At 39.5% G+C, this 18,312-nt stretch overlaps 1 pseudogene; it reads left to right on the top strand.

Moving 5' to 3' along the window:
* The first annotated feature begins 14,144 nt into the window (after positions 1–14,144).
* Positions 14,145–15,533, top strand: LOC149173770 (uncharacterized; annotated as a pseudogene).
* Positions 15,534–18,312: the final 2,779 nt, after the last annotated feature.

Raw genomic sequence — 18,312 nt, 5'->3', positions numbered from 1 at the left:
GACTATTGGCCAGTTTTGGGATAGATGCTAAGTTCCAACATTATGAAGGTTCTAATCAGTTGAATAATAAAGGAATAAAATAAATGTTTAGGAGATGAATGAATGAATGATATTTTAACGTTCATGAGATTAAAAATAGTCTATGGGACTACCAACCTCCCTGTTTTTTGCCTTTTGCAATTCAATCATTTTCTTACTCGAACTGATGATCGCTGACCCAACTTTCTAAGAGTTCCTTCACTGAAAAGACAATGCCAAGGAAATGATGCTAACATATTGTCATAATTGTCCCTGATGTCTATCGAAGGATCACATTCCAAAATGAAATGTTTTTCTGATTCCACTGTCCCAAAAGTGCAAAAAGTGCAGGCCTGTTCTTCCCAAACTTATTTAGGTCTCTTCCACTGTCCCGTTTTACATTGGAGTTCATGTGAGTTAGTTCTTAATTGAGCAATAAGAATCTTTGTTCTCCATGGAATGCTCACTCAAATGTACTCTTTTTGCTAGAGATCACAAGTGGGGTTGAATTCATGAACATAGTACTTCTTCTTTCTACCTAAATCTTTTCCCCATATACGTTTATGAAACTTCTCCATAACAAAAAAATTTAGCTCCTTTCTATATGTGGGACATGCATTGAGGTAAATATTCCATTTTTGCATCCCTTTGTTGTTTTGTCTCGTCCACGATTTCTTTATTTCACTCATGCCTTCATTGAAGATAACTTTCGGCCATCTACTTACTCCCATTTGCTCAATTCTTTTTAGATACCTTATAAGACACACCATAGCAATTGCTTCGATGGGAGCTGCTTCTGTTTCACTCAACGTTATCTCATAAGGAACGAAACTTTTTATCTTGAATTTGCTCATGATCAAGCGTTTTTGGATTTTCTCAATTTGTTTCCATTTTGAAACATGGATGTTGCTAGGTCATAGTTCACACCCATATAATATCACTGGACAAACTAAAAGTCCAAAAAGAACTTTAATCATTTTCCAATCCCATAACTTTGGATATTAGGAAACTCGAGAAAAAACAATCGTTGCACACAACTGGAAAGCTTTTTTAATAAAAAGTGTTTACGAGATCTTTGATATTGAGTTTTTTCTATATTCTTTTTTTGAGATCATTTAGTCTCATATTCTAGTAAAATTGTTATGGTTTGTATAAAAAGGATTTGTCAAGGGAAAAAATATATATATCAAATTGTAGACATGGAAAAATTATTGAAAAAAAATATAGATAATTTTTGAAAGACAATTATGTTGATTTTCATAAAGGATAAATGAAAGTATGTGGAACATTGAGATTTTGTAGTTAGAATATTACAGGAACCGGGGTATATTTCCAAGGAGTTCTCACCATGTGTTTAAACTATGTTTAATTATTGTAAAGAAGCTTTGACATTTGTTGAGGGGTAAAACATTTTCTATAGCTCCCTCTTATTATAGTTGAGTTGAATATATTTGAGAGGAAAGAGGAAATGTGAGGTGCTCATGCATAGAGCTCCCTTTGTGAATATTTATGAGTTATTGTGCGAAAGGTGAGATTCTTCATTTGAACTCTCTCAAGTAGTAAAAGTTGGTGAAAGGTGTTTTTCTAGGTTGAGTCATTATTAAGAGGGTGTAAGACCCTCGCCTAGAGTGGCGTTAGTCACCTCCATCAAATTGATGCAAATGATCATGTTAGATAGATGATTCAATGGTGACGCCTTGGTCCATTGGCAAGGTGCATTTTGGGGTTAATTTGGTAAGGTAGACTTTGAATGGACATTTCGATGATTGGCAAGATAGATTATGGACAAGCTTGGGCGATCCTTTAGAAAAATAGGGTGCAATATGAATACTTGGGTGCTTTTGTAGACACATAGGGTGCATTGTAGAGACTTTGTTGCTCTTGGGACAGATATATCACGTTATAAGGACTTGGTTTCTCTTGTGGATAGGTAGGGTGCCCCACAAATATGGTTTGGACACTCCTTTGGATGGAGGACATTATAGATGGAGTTAAATTGAATGCAGGAAGGTGTTGGGTGGACTTGGGTAGAGGATTAATAATATAGAGTGTTGAGACTTACAAGAGACAATGAAGTTAGGTGTTTTGCACTTGGGGGTTGTAACAAGCGGTCGAGGGGCACAAGTTTCCATGGATTTCAATCGTGGGATGCACTCACTTAGTATACTCCCTTGGCATGCTTCCATCATGATATATTCATTGGGTACCTTGGGCACATTTAAGTGCAGATGGAGTTATGGATGGATGGCTCCTTGGCATGATAGAGAACACTTGGCAGATGAGACAACCTAGTTGTAAACAACTTGGGTGGATGGATAACTTAGTGGGATCGTGACAACATGGACATTGACTTGACATAATGGAATGGTTTGGTGGAATGAGCTAGCATAATGAGACTTCTTAGAGTGGTATGCCTTGTCAAGAGAAAGGAAAGACTCATAAAAGTGATGCTTCATGAGCCAAGCCACCATCAATCACATATGAATCATTACCAAGAGATGGAAGAAAAATGTTCTTTCAAGGAGCAAGGATAAGGACGTATATGCTTGTGCCATGGAGCAATGCCATGAAGGAAATTGTATTTCCTTGGTGAGATGGAGAATGGAACATTGTTGTAGGAGGAAGACTTGTGGAAGTTCATGGGTTTGTTTGTACAAGGTCATTTGGAAATTTTTGGGCACGAGGCTATCTTTCCTTGTTTTCATTGTACTGTAAAATTGAGCCACAAAGGCCATGCTCTTCCCATTGTATCACACACACATACATAAGGGTGTTAGGCACTTGGCTTGGGTAAGCCAAGTGGTAGCCATTCATATATACTAAGTACTTGTGTGGATGGTTTACATTGTTCAATGTATTGTTCCATGTATGCTTATTGTTGTCAAAGTGTTATGTAAGTTATAATCCTTACAATAATGTGATGTGCACACATATTCTTAATAATCATAATATTAAACAATGGCAAACACAAAATACATAGAGATTTACTGTGGAAACCCAAACTAGGAAAACTAGGAAACTAGGAAACTATTTAGAGCCACACCTTTAAGTTTTATCATCAATCACCTTTATTGTTTACAATACAATATATAGGATCTTGCAACATCCAATACCCCTAATCCATTGACTTGAGTCTTACATTCTAGATTAAAATCCTAATTCCTTAACTGAAATTAAAAAACCATGGGTTGAAACATTATGCACCACAAAAGCATGAAAATTGAAAACCATGTGTTGAAAACCACTAAAAACAGACAAAAAAAAATCACTTTTTTGTTTTCTAGTGGCTTCAACCCCTCCATGGCTCCCCCTAGATAAAGGGGGTTGTTGCCCCCACCTAGGTGGCCCCTCCATTGTACTTGATACATATGAACACTTGGGGCTTGTTGTGCAAATAATATAACACACACCTAACACCTTACGTTTTCCTGAGCGTAAGTATTCCTATAGAAGGTTTGAGTTCATGAATGGATGTGCACTTAGTGTACTTGTTGGATAATATTAACTTGAGTAGGATTTGGAGCATCTAACATTGTAGCCTAAGCCAAAGTTATGGGCATACCTTAGGTGAAGAGGTGTAGTCTAGTTATAACATGAACATGTGTCCTAAGCCACTTTGGCTAAGGCAAGGTAGTGTTGTCTAACCACCTCACCCCATATTTCCCCACTTTAACCTGCTCACTAAGATAAACATGAAGATGCTAGTTACTATACCAGACCCGATTTCCAAGATGCACTTATGGAAAATTGGGTCCATATGTCCAGAACTGACTACAATCACCCATTGAAACATGATCACACTATTATCAGCCCAACTTGACCCAACACTATTTCTTTTCAATTTCGTCCCCTTAATTTTAACAAAACTTTCTATTTTTGGCAATTTTTCATATTCTAAACTTTTGAGGCCGTTTTGAGGGCCTAAACGATATTTTCAAAGAAAAAAGAGAGACCGTGAAAATGCCAAAATTTGTTTCACATAATTTTTTTCTTGGCCTCCTCATGGGCGTGGAGTCTTCGAAATGATGTATTATGATAGTCAAATGAAGATCGTATGCCAAAGTTATGACCCCAAGAAGTTGGAGGTCCAAATTACTCATTTATACAAACACTTTGTGTACATAGTACCTATAGGTTATAACTACATATATGTTCATTAATTCAAGAATCTCACCAGAGAATCATCAAGGAGGCTCCACACCCTTTCCTCATAGCTTCAATAACACTTATTAGTCCATACATTCATCAACCAATCAATAACTAAACAATTCATGACAAAGCCACAGATGGTACACATCATATAACCAACATAGGAATCATGTCAAATCAGTTATAATATCACCAATATATTCACTACAAGTATACATGAATCACAGTAGGAGAATAACTCTTATTAATATATGAAAATACCAACCAAGTCAAGGACTTCCATGTACCACCCAACCATAGATTGGGCTGAACAAAATCTCTCTTTCAGCCAATCACCCCCACACCATATTCCAAGCATGAATTTGGAATCTCATGGAATAAACCAAGACAAAACAAAACTAGCGCTTCTGGAGGCCAAACTACCTCAACCCTCAACCAGTGATTCCACATCGCGGTTGGACATCACTAACACTAACCAAATCGATCTCTACCCAAGTTGTCTAGGGCACCAAGAACTAGTAACTCAACCCACATCCTTCCAGGGCTCTATGTCCAACTTGGCTCCAGAGACTAATCACTCAACTCACCAAGGGCTCTACAGCATTTGTCCCAACCTAGGGTCAAGGACTAGTAACTCTACCCAAGTTGTTCCAGGGCTTCTGTTTGGTAATTTAATTGATGTTAAATTACTTACATGAATTATCAATTAGTGCTAGTAAACTAATGAAATGTATGTGCACTATATGTGCTAGGAGTCTTTGTCACTCATGCAATTCCTAAGTTAATTTGAGATATCGAAATGCACATGTTTCTCTACAACTATGTAAGTAAATAAATCGCTCATAAAAATGGAACCAATTCTATTTCTCTTACTTAAAATAATGATCACACTCTTCTTGAAAGAAACTTCACACTTAAAATATAATCACACTCACTCTTTGCTTGAAATAAGATCACTCACACACTTGCTTTAAAATGAAATCACTCTTGCATTCAAATGGAATCACTCTTGCTTATAAACAAAATTATACCTACAATAAAATCACACTATAAATGAATCCTTTTCAACAAAAAGAAAGATTAGCTTTGCAAATGAAAATAATATCTATATCACTACAATGTAAGGCTATTATACTATGTCCATGTGCACTAGAAATCTCTCTTCTCATGAACAATGAAAAGATTAGATAACCTGTTGCAAAACAATCTTAAACCTATATCTAGTAATCAAAACTTAAATCATTAAATGAACGGACAGAAATCTACAGGAAACATAAAATGAATTGCTAACTGTAAACAAAAGGAAAACCTTACTATCTCGAGGGGGCCCTCCTATAAGAAGTAGGTAGCACTATAACACTTTCACGAGATGATCAACCACACATTGAGATCGCACAACAAGAAAATGGAACGAAACAAAGTTTGTATAACAAAACAGAGTTTTTACAAATAAAATTCAAGTCTATCTCAGCTATGCCGAGAGGCATATTTATAAAACCCTTACACAATATTTTTTTCTGAGAATTACGCCTATGCTAATCAACATTAGCTATAATTAACTATAAAAGATAAGATATTGTGATCTGCTCATGATTTGTTATCAACGCAACAAATCATGAGGCGAAAAATATGCATCTCGCTTGCTTGATTCGCTTTTTATGGTGGTTGACTTATCCTTTGATTGAGCTGCTAGAGAGTCTTCTTTATTGATCCAACTTTTGCAAATAGGAACTGTTATGAAACCAGCTCAAGAAAATATAGAAAAGATAGATCAACGCCTTAGAATTCAGCCTTTTCAAGGGGGCAACCTCCTTTACATTACATAAATCAACAATTCTTGGATGATACAAATGACAAAACCTCCTTTCTATATATAGGAGTATAAGGAGTCACAATATAATCCGGCCGAGCTAACAATGATAATATAAAGCCACAAAAATAACAATAGAGGGATTCTATGGGGCACAGAAATAACAATATGGGGGTAATAGGGGCACAACAATATAAATAAGGGGTATAACTACAATAGTAATGGGGTAATCACTAGTATTATAGGGACCCAACATGCCCCTCTCCTTCAAAAAAGTGTTGTCCTCAACGCTTGAGTAGTTCTGGATACTTCTGCATAAAATTCTCATCCTCCCATGTGGAATCTTCAGCGAATAAGTTCTTCCACTTGATAAGATACTCTGAAATTGATCGATTTCATAACTGTCGAGTTCTTGTTTCTGTGACTGCTTCCAGTTCCAATATAATTTTTCCTTCCTCGTCAAGTTCTGGCAATAGTGTTTGAATTGGGAGCTTGTCACCTACAACCTTGTTTAAACATGAAACATGGAAAACTGGGTGCAATCGAGAAGCTGCAGGAAGCTCCAATTTGTATGCCGTAGTACCAATCTTTTGCAACACCTTGTACGGACCATAATACTTTGGTGATAATTTATTATCCTTCTTAGCTTGCTTTAGGGAGATTTGCTTATATGGTTGTAGCCGTAGGAATACCCAATCACCTACATCAAAACTTCTTTAACTGCGATGTTGATCTGCCTGTTGTTTCATTCTATTTTGTGCCAACACAAGGTTATCCTTTAAGAGTTGGAGGACTTGTTGTTGATGTTCGATGTGATGTTCCACTGCTTGAACCTTAGAATTTTCTCTTAAATATGATGTGATGGATGGTGGTTGATACCCATAAAGTGCCATAAATGGGGTCATTTTTGTTGCTGTATGGAAGGAAGTGTTATACCACCATTCAGCCAGAGGCAACCATTTGACCCATTGTGTCTGTTTATCAGATACAAAGAAACGAAGATATCCTTCCAAATGTTTTTTTACTATCTTAGTTTGCCCATCAGATTGAGGATGATAAGATGAGCTATGAGCTAACTGAGTACCAAGACAAGAAAATAATTCTGTCCAAAAATTTCCAGTGAAAATGGGATCTCTGTCACTTACAATAATCTTTGGGTTTCCATGTAGCTTTTGAACTGTTTCCATAAATGCAGTAGAAACTGTACTGGCTTTAAATGGATGTGATAATGCACAAAAGTGTGCATACTTGGTAAGTCTGTCGACTACCACCATGATGACACTCTTTCCCTCAGACTTGGGTAAACCTGTGATAAAATCCATTGAAACCTCCTCCCAATGTTGGCTTGGAATGGATAAAGGTTGTAATAGACCCAGTGTCTTAATTGTTTCAACTTTATTTTGTTGGCAAACCAAACATTCTACCACAAACTTTTGAATATCTGATTTAAGGCCATCCCAAAAAAATTCCTTCTTAACCCTGTGGTAAGTTTTAAAAAATCCTAAGTGCCCTCCTAAGGGAGAAGTGTGCAATTCCATAAGAATATTTTGTTTTAGCTGGGAATTCTTACAGAGGTATAAGCGATCTTTGTACCATAACGAATCATTTTTCCAGCTAAATGTATTAGAAGTACTGGAATCTTGTTGTAGCTTTCGAATAAGTTCCCACACTTCTTCGTCATTCTTCCATTCCTCCTGTTAGAGTCGGTCTTGTCGCCCTCCATCAGCGATCAAAGCTCTTTGCATTTGCATAAGTAGGTGTCTCATCAGTGTCAATTTTTGCATCCCATTAGGCATGCCATAACCCTGATGGAGGAGCTGGTGTCTTTGTCCCCCTCTTGGCATTGCTAGATCAAGTCATTTCAGTCCTTAGTTACTTTCAAGCTTGTCTTGTCTTGTCTTGAGGTCAAATTCCTAGGTCTAGGGTTTTGGTCAAGCTTGTTTACAAGGTCATGTCCCTTAAGGTCAATAGGTGCCCAGCAAGCCAGAGGGATGTTTTTCAAAGTGTTTCTTCGAAAATTTCTATCTTGTACAGTTAATTTTCACCTTGGATTTAAAAACCCTGTTTTTAAACCCAAGGTCATTTTTCAAATTTTTGTAAAAAGTGATGAAATTTCAAAAAACTTCCAAAGACAGCATGTAACCCTAGCTCCCTTGCCAAGATCCCTCAGATGATATCCCTGCAAAAAGTATCGAGCAAAAGCATTAAATGAGTCAATTTCAGGACAAAGGAAACCAAAATGGTCAATTTTATAAAGTGTCAAAGAAAAACATTAGAAAGTGGGTTTGGGCATGAAATTATTTCAAATCAAAGCTATAAAAGCTCAATCTCCCTCCATTCACCCTCATTGTGCATCTAACTCACTTGCAAGAGAGATTGGGCGAGTGTTTGAGCGAATTTGAGAGCTGGACAGGCGCGCGACCCGTCAGACCAGGTGCGCGACCCGTCAGAGGCGCGCGACCCATCAAGCGCGTTCCGGCAGTGTAATTTTTCAACGGGCGCGACCCGTCAGTGGCGCGCGACCCGTTGGGTGAGGCGCGCGACCCGTCAGCGCCCTGCTTACCAAACCGACTGCAAATTTATCCAAGGACCCTCAGAAATCGCCAAATTGCCTAAGGTAGGCTCTCCAACTTAAGAATGGTTGCTTGTTATGGTCAATGGGAATCTTAATTGCATTTTTAAAGGATCTCCATGTGCAAGAGAAAAGCTCCATGTTGCTGCATTTTAAATTTGTAAAATATGCCTAGGGTTTTATGCTGTTTGAAAGGTATTCCCCTTGTAATCATTTTCCCCATTTCCCATGTCATTTTCCTTGTCTTTCTATATAAATTTCCCTTTTATTTGTAAAGAAAAATCCAAACCCTACCCCTCTTCCCTAAAAAATGAAAAATTAAGCCCTAACCCTACCTCTCATTACCCATGTAAACAATGTATATAATGATGCATATGCAATGATTTTTGCAATGTTTTTTCCCTTGAATCCCTGTTTTATATATTTATTCCCATTTTCCCTTTAAAAGTGTCCCTCCCCTAACATTTCCCCCGTACTCCTTGTCCCCTTGAAACAACATATAAATCAGCATTTTACAAGGCAGAAACAGCGGTACATTTTGGCCACTCTGCTCCTTAAACAATGTCAGAAACTGAAACCTATGAGCAGAGTGATGACCAGGCATTAGCTTCAGAGATTGAGATACAGAGGAGGCCTCATAAGGGTGGAAAGGGTGGTCATCATAGGCGAGAGGAGCCCACCTCTTTGACAGATTTACAAGCTTGTCCTATGGCAGTCTCATGTTTCCAGTACATGTCTTGCTATGAGTTTTGTGAGAGGATCTCTCGGATTCAGCACCACAGAGAGTTGGCTCGCCTATTTGTTTTACACTTGCATGATGGACATGTCAACCTTGCCGGGGTGGACTTTACATTGACACCCGAGGTGATTTCACAGGCCACAGGGATACCTAATGTCAGAGAGGTATGGAATAAGCGCAAGGTGCTGGACAGTGTTCATTTTGAGCCTTTCGTTAGACCAGCACTCATGAGACACTTGAAAGGAGTGTTTCCCTTTAGATTTCTCAGGAGTGAGTATGCTCCCATGATGAGGCTCATCATGCTCTATTTTACCTGTGAGGGCAGATTTTCACAGGTATATTCATACCATATTCGCCTCTTGATGCACTTCACACGGGTACGGATGATGAACATCCATGTTTTCTTCTATCAGAACATTGAGAGGATGGTGTCCATGATGCAGAGGAAGAGCCCGGCACAGCAGTATAGGATCCTTTACCATTATGGTTTGATTCAGCTTGTGGTATTACATCAGTTGGCTCAGCAGGGCATCTCATGGGAGGAGTTCATCTCTCGTGAGATTTTCACAGCACCACCACCGCCACATCCTGAGGTTATTCACGAGGAGGGAGGACCATCACAGCAGCATGACATCCCCGTCACTAGACATGTCAGCTCCTCACCTTTGGTTACTTATCAGAGAGGCCAGAGGGCCTTATTTGTAGCAGCTCGGCGAGTACTTTCTCCACAGCATGTGGAAGGGGTCTCACCTTCTTCATCGGCTCAGCGAGTGTTATCTCCACATCAGGTGGAAGGGGCCTCGCTTTCTTCAGCAGCATAGGTACCAGGGAGGGGCAAACAACCCAAGATTGATGAGGTACCATCAGGTGTTCCAGATATAGAGCTTATTGATCTTGATGTCAGTTCTCCTAGCCGAGAGTCAAAGGAGATCATTCAGCACCTTAGAGCTGAAAATGATGCATTGCAGAGGAGGTTAGAGGGGGCACAATGGACAATCTCATACCTGGAGCAGTGCAACAAAAAGTTGGAGGATGAACAAGCTCTTGATGAGTTGTGGAGGATTCGTAGTGACCGCAATTTGAATCGGAGAAGACCCGGTGATCTATTGCCCACTGAGCGAGAGTCCATGCTCATCCGGGTAAATGCACACTTGGAGAGGCTGTTGGCTAGGGCCAACCAAGAGAAGAAATTGCTGAGGAACATGAAGAACCATTATTGGGCAAGAATGCACGTGCGCAAGGCAAAGATGAAGATGTTCCAAAGGCGGTTGGCCAAGGCACAAAAAAGGAGAAAGAGGCCCGATCCCCTCCATATCTTGGCCGAGGCTTCACTGAAGGACCAAGGTACTAAATAGCCTAGCCACAGCACAAATCCCAAGAAATTTTGAACATTTTGGGTCAATTTTGATTTTTCAGGCAATTTACAGGTTTTGTCCATTAACGGGTCTCACCCCCCGCGCGACCCTTCATCCTGGCAACTCCATTTTGCAAAAACTCAGCATTTCTAGTTTTGTCATGAGAAGTTACATATGCTCATCAATGGAATTGCAATTTTATGAAGTTTTGGGCCTCCAGAAAGTCAAAAAACAAGCAAAAAATGACTTTCTGCCACATTTTTTAGACACAGAAAGCAGTCTTGGGAGATTGCAATTTTGGAGGGGCAAATGACCACCAAATTCAGAAATTCCAGTTGGGTTGGAAAGTAGACTCATAGACCTTTCCAACAATCCTACTCTTGCTCAATTTGGCCACCTAGAAATGCCCCAAATGTGGTCCCAAAGGCGCGCGACCCGTCAGGCAGAGGCGTGCGACCCGTCAGACAAACTTCTCCAAATTTCAGTGTACAGCTCAGAAAAACGCAGTTTGACCCTGTTTGACTTTTTGGGGTGGATTATTATCCTCTTTGATGTAATTAATGTACTTTTATGACACGTTTACTCTTATGTACCTCTTCTAGAAGATTCATTCATGAAAAAGGTGAAAATTAAATGAATGAATTGGTTTCCTAGCTTATAGAGGCAAGTTGTTTTGACTGCCTAGTTTGTAGTGCTTAGTTTAGAAGTGGTTGAAACAGCTCCTAGGATAGTGAGCTCGACCCATGGAGGCAGGGAAAGAGGTTAGATGATCTATATTATGTACTTTCGTGCTCATTTTCATGGTTGGACTCTTGAGGGAGAAGCTATCATTGTATTATTCACTGTATCTTTGCAATTTTTGGCTAAGGAAGACCAGGGTTTTGCAGTTTTTTTTGGGATTCTTGTGGTTACATGTATTGATGGTGTGTTTCTCTATGTACTTGTAAGTGTGTTATGTGAATCATTTCCTTTCTTTTCCTTCTGCACATTAAGCAAACGAAGTGTTAAAGTAAGAATTCATGACTGTCATGCTCTGCTTTTAAGTTTGTTTAATTTCAATGTTTTCTACTGTTTAAGGAGAATTCAAAGTTATTGTTTGCTCTCCTTAGCTCCTCACCTGTCATTCCTGACCATCCACCTCAATCAAAGGCATCAATATTGTCTCCTACCTCGCCCCAAAGAACCCCCTGCAGAAACTGTGTCCAATCCCCGCACCCAAAATTGCCATCCCCTCAATTTGCCACCAAAAACCCTAAAAACCCAAAATCAACCTTTTTGATCAGTTTACTAGCCTAAAATCAGTGTTACCCTATTGGTCATCTCATCCATTGAAGATTTCACCGAGATAGACCGGAGAGAGCCCTCTCCAGCGCCGTAGGGCTAGCTACGAGGCTAAGTGGTTTGATGTTGCCTTGAGGTTTACCTTTCTCAGCCTGAGGTGAAATTTCAAGCGCTAACATATTGGCGACCATACTGGGGAGAACATTCAACTTGTTGATTGTCTTGTCCCAGTACATGCAATCGAGGTGCAGATATGATGCTGATGGTGGACAGCAGTCAGATACATATGCAGGCTGAACCATTCACCTGGCGACTCCAATTCGATCCAGACATTCCAACGCTTGCTGATCCATTCATGCAATGGAAGGGTATGTGGCAAACCCTGCCCTGTGTGAAGCTGTAGAAGGAATAAGAAAGGAGTTAGCAGATACTGAATTTGATGAAGATGTTTTCAGTGCCTGGCTTCATTTGTTGAAATCTTCAAAGTGGTTCAAAACTAAATTTTGTGAGTTAATTGTTGAAAGAATCGAAAAGGAGATTCAAGAATTAGATGAGCAAATTCAGTCATATGATTTCCAAGACCCTAAAAAGTTCTTGGAAATCCTTCCTCATTCGAAACAAGATATCATAGAATCGCCTATAGATGTTTACATTGACAATGTGCAGCTGGAAGTATGCATTGCAGAGTTGGGACAGCCAACAGAGTCCGGCTTCCGTGATCCTATTGCGGCATATATGGACATGTTTTTCACTTTGATTGATAGATCAGACTGCCTTGTACGTGACCAGGCTCATTACGTGCATGAAGGGCTGCCAGCAACTGCATCTATGGCCTGGTGGAAGCTTTCTCAACCGGCATCATTTTCAGGTTTACTTGAGTGGTTAATCTGGCATTTCAGTATTACCTGATCTATTGTTTGTACAGCAGATTAGAGTAGCTTTTGTAAATAAATAAGCAGCCATAAGGGCAGCATCTTGTTTTAGTTTGCTTAAAGATTGTTAAGTCATTTTTTCAGTCATTTTAGTCTTGAGATCAAATCAATTTGAGTTCAGTTTCAGTTGTGTCGATGATGACTCCATTGCCCAATAGATGGAGGCACTGTCTGCTCTCCCAAAGTTCTGCGGTTCTTGGCACCTCCAAAAAGCGGCAGCTGCCATCCCAAGTGGAGCCGATGTTAGACTCCGTCTTGTCAGTCAATGAGAGATTGATTCTTCTTCAGTAAGTTTGTATCTGGTCAAGTGTGATATAACACTTTCCAGAGCAGAGCATCGGCTAGGTGAAAAGCAAAGTAAGGCAAGGAAATTCTGCAGTGGCATATGTCTGTTCCTAGTTCTGATATGAGTCATTTGGGCTCCTATGTTGATGTACAGTAGTGGCAATCCAACTAACATTGCAAATCCAATTAAAGATGTAAGCGCCCAGATTGATATCAAAACAGGAGGCGGTAGATTGACACTCTACCAAAACTGTCTTTGTCGTTGTCTTTCTTGGAAGAGAACACAGCATCAGGGGGAAAACATATTTGTGCCTACATTGACATTACCTTGACAAAAAATAGAAACATGAAAATGTAGAAAAGTCGAGACATGATCAAGTGATAATCAGTGGATCAGTTGAGAAGTATTTGTTTGGCAACTCTGGAAATATTAGTCAATCACAAGCCTATCACCTGCACCCTTGGAAAAAGTTTCATAGCTCCAACATAATCTCCAGATATGAATGTCCAGTTTGAGACAGAGCCGATTGCAACTACTCAGAGTTCCCAATACGTTTTAGAACATCCACATAAAGCTTTTGGCACTTGCTTACCGGATCCAGGTCCAAGTGTAGCTAGCAAAATTTTCACATCTCTCTTGAACAATCTTCCGGGTCTCATGAGTGGATCCATGGTACTCTAAAAACTAGCTACCAAAATTTTCCTTGTTCTCCACAAGAGGTTATATCTTATGGCTTGGCCCACTGTACTCAAGCTCATGAATGTTATACAAGTGATAAATATCGTATGAGTGATGGTTCAGTCCAAAGTTCCCCATTGCATGATAATGATTCTCTACAAAGTCAAAGATCAACTCTTGAAGCTCTGCCATATTCTACTGGACATTCATTTTACAATTCTCCATCAGTTCAAAGTTGTTCATCTAACGGAAGCCCAACATCACCACAAGTACCACAAAATTACCCGTCTGGTCTACATTATCTCCTTTCACCACAGGAACCATATGGCCCAGCTGGAAGTGGCTACAGTGAAACTTGATATTTGTTGTAAATTTTGTGGGAATGAAGGTCATAAGCAAGTTACTTGTCCAGTGAGGAAGATAGCATTTAAAAATGATCTCATGTGTTGTGTTTGTGGTGATGAAGATTCAACTATTAATTGTCGAAAGAAGGTATCATTGCAGAGTGCAAAACTGAATACTACTAATAACCATGATATATGCGATGAACTTGGAATAGGGAAATCAGCAGTATCCGTGGAAAAGAGTGGGTCTGGGCTTCCAAGACAGTCCACTCAACCACTGGGTCTTACAGACAATTATATGTCATGGTTAGCTGGAGGTTTAGAACACAGACAAACTGAAAGTGCTGGAATAGGAACCGATACAAGGAAGGGTGGTGGATTTGAGACCTCTTCCATACAAGGTTCTTGTCCGTATGGATGCAGCCCCTACTCTTCAGATGTGGATATGGAATCTAGTTTTGAGAGTCCTTCCTTTTCCCATATGGGTTTGGGATCTCATTTTGAACACAATCATGGTAAAGAATTTGATCATGCAAATGTATATGTGGGATATCTGCCTCCTACCATGGAAGAGGAACAATTGATTAAGCTGTTCTCTTCTTTTGGTAGAATAGTTGAAGCCAGAATAATGAGAGATCATGTGAATGGTTCAAGCAAAGGTTACGGTTTTGTAAAATTTTACAACATCCATTGTGCTGCTCAAGCTACTGCACATATGAATGGCTACAGGTTGGAAGGCAAAACTTTAGCTGTAAGGGTTGTAGGATGGCCTCCTTCTGGCTCTAGGGTGGGACCTGCAGAAGGTCTTTACACTTTTGATAAGCGACAACCACCAAGATTGCCTGTCCATTCTTGTGATTATGCACAGCCATCGTGGAGTTCTCCCACTAGGATTGTATCGTCATCTCCTTATAATCCTTATTCTGATAACGATGGTTCTGGTATGTCATCCCATAGTGTCAGTCCTTTGCAAGGAGATACTTTCAACAGTCTGTCAGCTACTTCATTTTGGACATATGGTCTATATTAGTTGCCATTGCCTTTTGTAGAATCGTCTAGCAGCATGCAAGGTCCACCTAGATCTCAACAAGTGCTAGGTAATGTGTATGATTCCTCGATGTCAAAACCAAATGTTCTTTCAGCCAATGCTATGAGCCATGTTTCTCCAAACCAAGCCAGGATTTCTACATATTGGCGCTATGCACCTTTATCAATTCTATCAGGCAGTGCATGGTCTCAGTCACCATCACGAGGTTCATTAATGGGAGGTTTGGGTACTCCATGGTCTTCTAGTCTTTTTCCTTTTGGATATGAGAAGAAAGCTGTGGGATTGGAATAAGAAAGATTTTGATCTGAAATGGGGCTGTGACATGAGAACATTTCAGGGATAGATAATATTTCTTTCTGAGACTTAAAGTTGAGTGTGTATATCAAACAGAAGTAATTAATCTCTGATTGACTGTGTACAAGGTAAATTGCCTTCACTGTTTTTGTGAGCAAAAATATTGATAAGCAAGCTGTGATTTAGTTCAACCAGGACACACACTTGTGTACTATTGGAACTTCAGCAACATCAGTAACCATTCGATAGAGGGACTCAAAAGAGCAAATACGAGTTTCAATGGGCAGAATGGCTTCTGTTGTGAAGACAGTGTCGTTGTATCAGTCGACAGCAATATAAGCATTGTATTTCATTTTGAGGGCTGTAAGTTTTCTTCTTCTCAACGAGTTGATGATAGTGCAGTTTATGTGAACAGTGATTTATGTTTTGATTTGAGAAGGGAGGCTGTGTGCTTTGTTGGTCAAGCTTTGGACAGAGGTCGGGAAAAACTTCTGGCAGCTTATTACAAGTCGTATGTCAACTTTGTTCTCCTCAGATGCTCTGTTCAACTAGCATGCATCAGTTTTTACAGTGCCATTCATTGTCACTGGAGAAGCGTTTTGTGGTGTGGAAGCTACTCAGTTTAAGCAGAAAATGAAAAGTGTGTGTAAAAATAATTTTTGGATGTTTCATCGCCAGAATATGGAAGCACTGCGGGTTGATGATTCTAGCTTAAATGAGGTTTCTATGTCGACAGTTTCCTATTTGCTTGGTAAAGGAAGTGCAAGTTGTGTGGGTAATGATACAGTTGTAATTGGGGCTCTGGGAAAAAACAATTCTGGGAATGGAAACTTCATCGAAGGGGGTCTGTATTTTGTGATGTGGCAGCCAATTGCGAATCCGATCCGTTTTCAAAGTACATGCGGTGGATTTACTCCAGATCATCAAGATCCTTTCCTAATTTCGGTAAACCGGCCAACGCATTTCCAGAGATTTGGGGCGCAGTTTGCAAAGTGGCATGCAAGATTCGATTGCCTGTGTTTATCTTCAGTAAATGGGATGGACACCTGTAATGCCACCTCTTCATCAGATTCAACAGATTCGAGTGGAAGGAGCGCTATTCTCTCTTCAGAAGCGCTGAGTGTTTGTTTTTTAGTTTTATTTATTAATAATGAAAAAACAAATCCCTTGTCTTGGGGGTCGATTTGTTTTGTTTTAACAGATTTTTTATTTAATGTATAAAAACAAAATCATGTGAAGAGTGAAGAGAGGAGAGAATTCTGAGAGCTGGTGGAGAACAGAGCTTTCATTGTACAGATTTTGACAGAGATTTTAAATCAAAAAATGCAGCTCTGACCCCTGAGATTCCTGTGGTATGACAATTTAGCATAAGTTTTCCTTCTGTTTCATATGTAACCTGTTATGTTTTCATTTCACTTCATGATCATTTCTAATTGAACAAATGAAGTGTTAAGGTAGAATTCATCATTTGTATGCTCTGCCTTTAAGTTTGTTCAATATTTAATGTTTTCTTCTGTTTGACAAGGATTCATCTTCTATGCCCTTGTCAGCTCCTCACCAGTCTTGCCATTCCATTTAATCTCAATTTGATGTTAAATTTCTTGCCTACCTTGCCTCAGGGGATAATCTGTGTTCTTGATTACATTTCTCTGCTCAAACTGTTACTTTGCCCATGCAGCCCAGAAAAACCCCGTCATTTTATTAAAAACCCCTTTTTATCAATTTACTAGCCTAAAATCAGTGTTACCCTATTGGTTATCTCGCCCATTGAAGATCTTTATCGAGATAGACCGGAGAGAGCCCTCTCCTGCCCCGTAGGGCTAGCTACGAGGCTAAGTGGTTTGATGTTGCCTTGAGGTTTACCTTTCTCAGCCTGAGGTGAAATTTCAAGCGCTAACACCTCCCTTGCTTCGTTTATCCAATCTGGTTGGATAATAGAAATGGCACACAACAATGCTTCCACATCCTCATCCTTTCTTGAGAGTGCATCTGCCACCACATTTTGCTTCCCTTTTTAGTAGATGATTTCAAAGTTATAACCCAACATCTTTGTGACCCACTTTTGTTGCTCTTCAGAGGATAATCTTTGTTCTAAAAAGTATTTAAGGCTATCATGATCCGTTTTTACCTTGAAGTGTCTTCCCATTAGGTAGGGTCGCCATTTCTTAAGTGCATGGAGTATTGCCAACAATTCCTTCTCATAAATAGCTTTGCTTAAAAACTTTCCCTTGATTGGACGACTTTCAAAAGCAATGGGTCTTTCATCTTGCATTAGAACAGCACCAATTCCATTTCCGGAAGCATCACATTCCACAATAAAGGTTTTTGTGAAGTCCGGTGTAGCTAAGACCGGTGCTTGGCACATTGCCTCTTTAAGATGTTCAAAGGCCTTTGTTGCTTCTGGAGTCCATGAAAATGAATCTTTCTTCAATAATGTTGTTAGAGGTGCTGCTATTATCCCATAATTCTTAACAAACTTGCGATAATACCCTGTCAACCCAAGAAATCCTCGCAGATGCTTTATGGATGTGTGGATTTTCCATTCCTTAATGGCTTTAATTTTGCTAGGGTCTACCTTAACTCCTTCATGAGATACAATATGACCCAAATATTCCACCTCCTGGACTCCAAAGAAACATTTGGATCTTTTTGCATAAAATTGTTTCTCCTCCAATAGTTGTAGCACCTTGTCAACATGTTCAACATGATCCTTCCAAGACTTGTTGTAGATTAGTATATCATCAAAAAATACTAACACAAATTTTCTAAGGAATGGTTTGAAAATTGAATTCATCAAACCTTGAAA

Source organism: Pinus tabuliformis, chromosome 4_2 (assembly GCF_031772625.1).
Source record: "Pinus tabuliformis cultivar Carrire ecotype Pingquan chromosome 4_2, CPIR1, whole genome shotgun sequence".
NCBI classification, from domain to species: domain Eukaryota; kingdom Viridiplantae; phylum Streptophyta; class Pinopsida; order Pinales; family Pinaceae; genus Pinus; species Pinus tabuliformis.
This window is presented reverse-complemented; position numbering and strand designations above follow the sequence as displayed.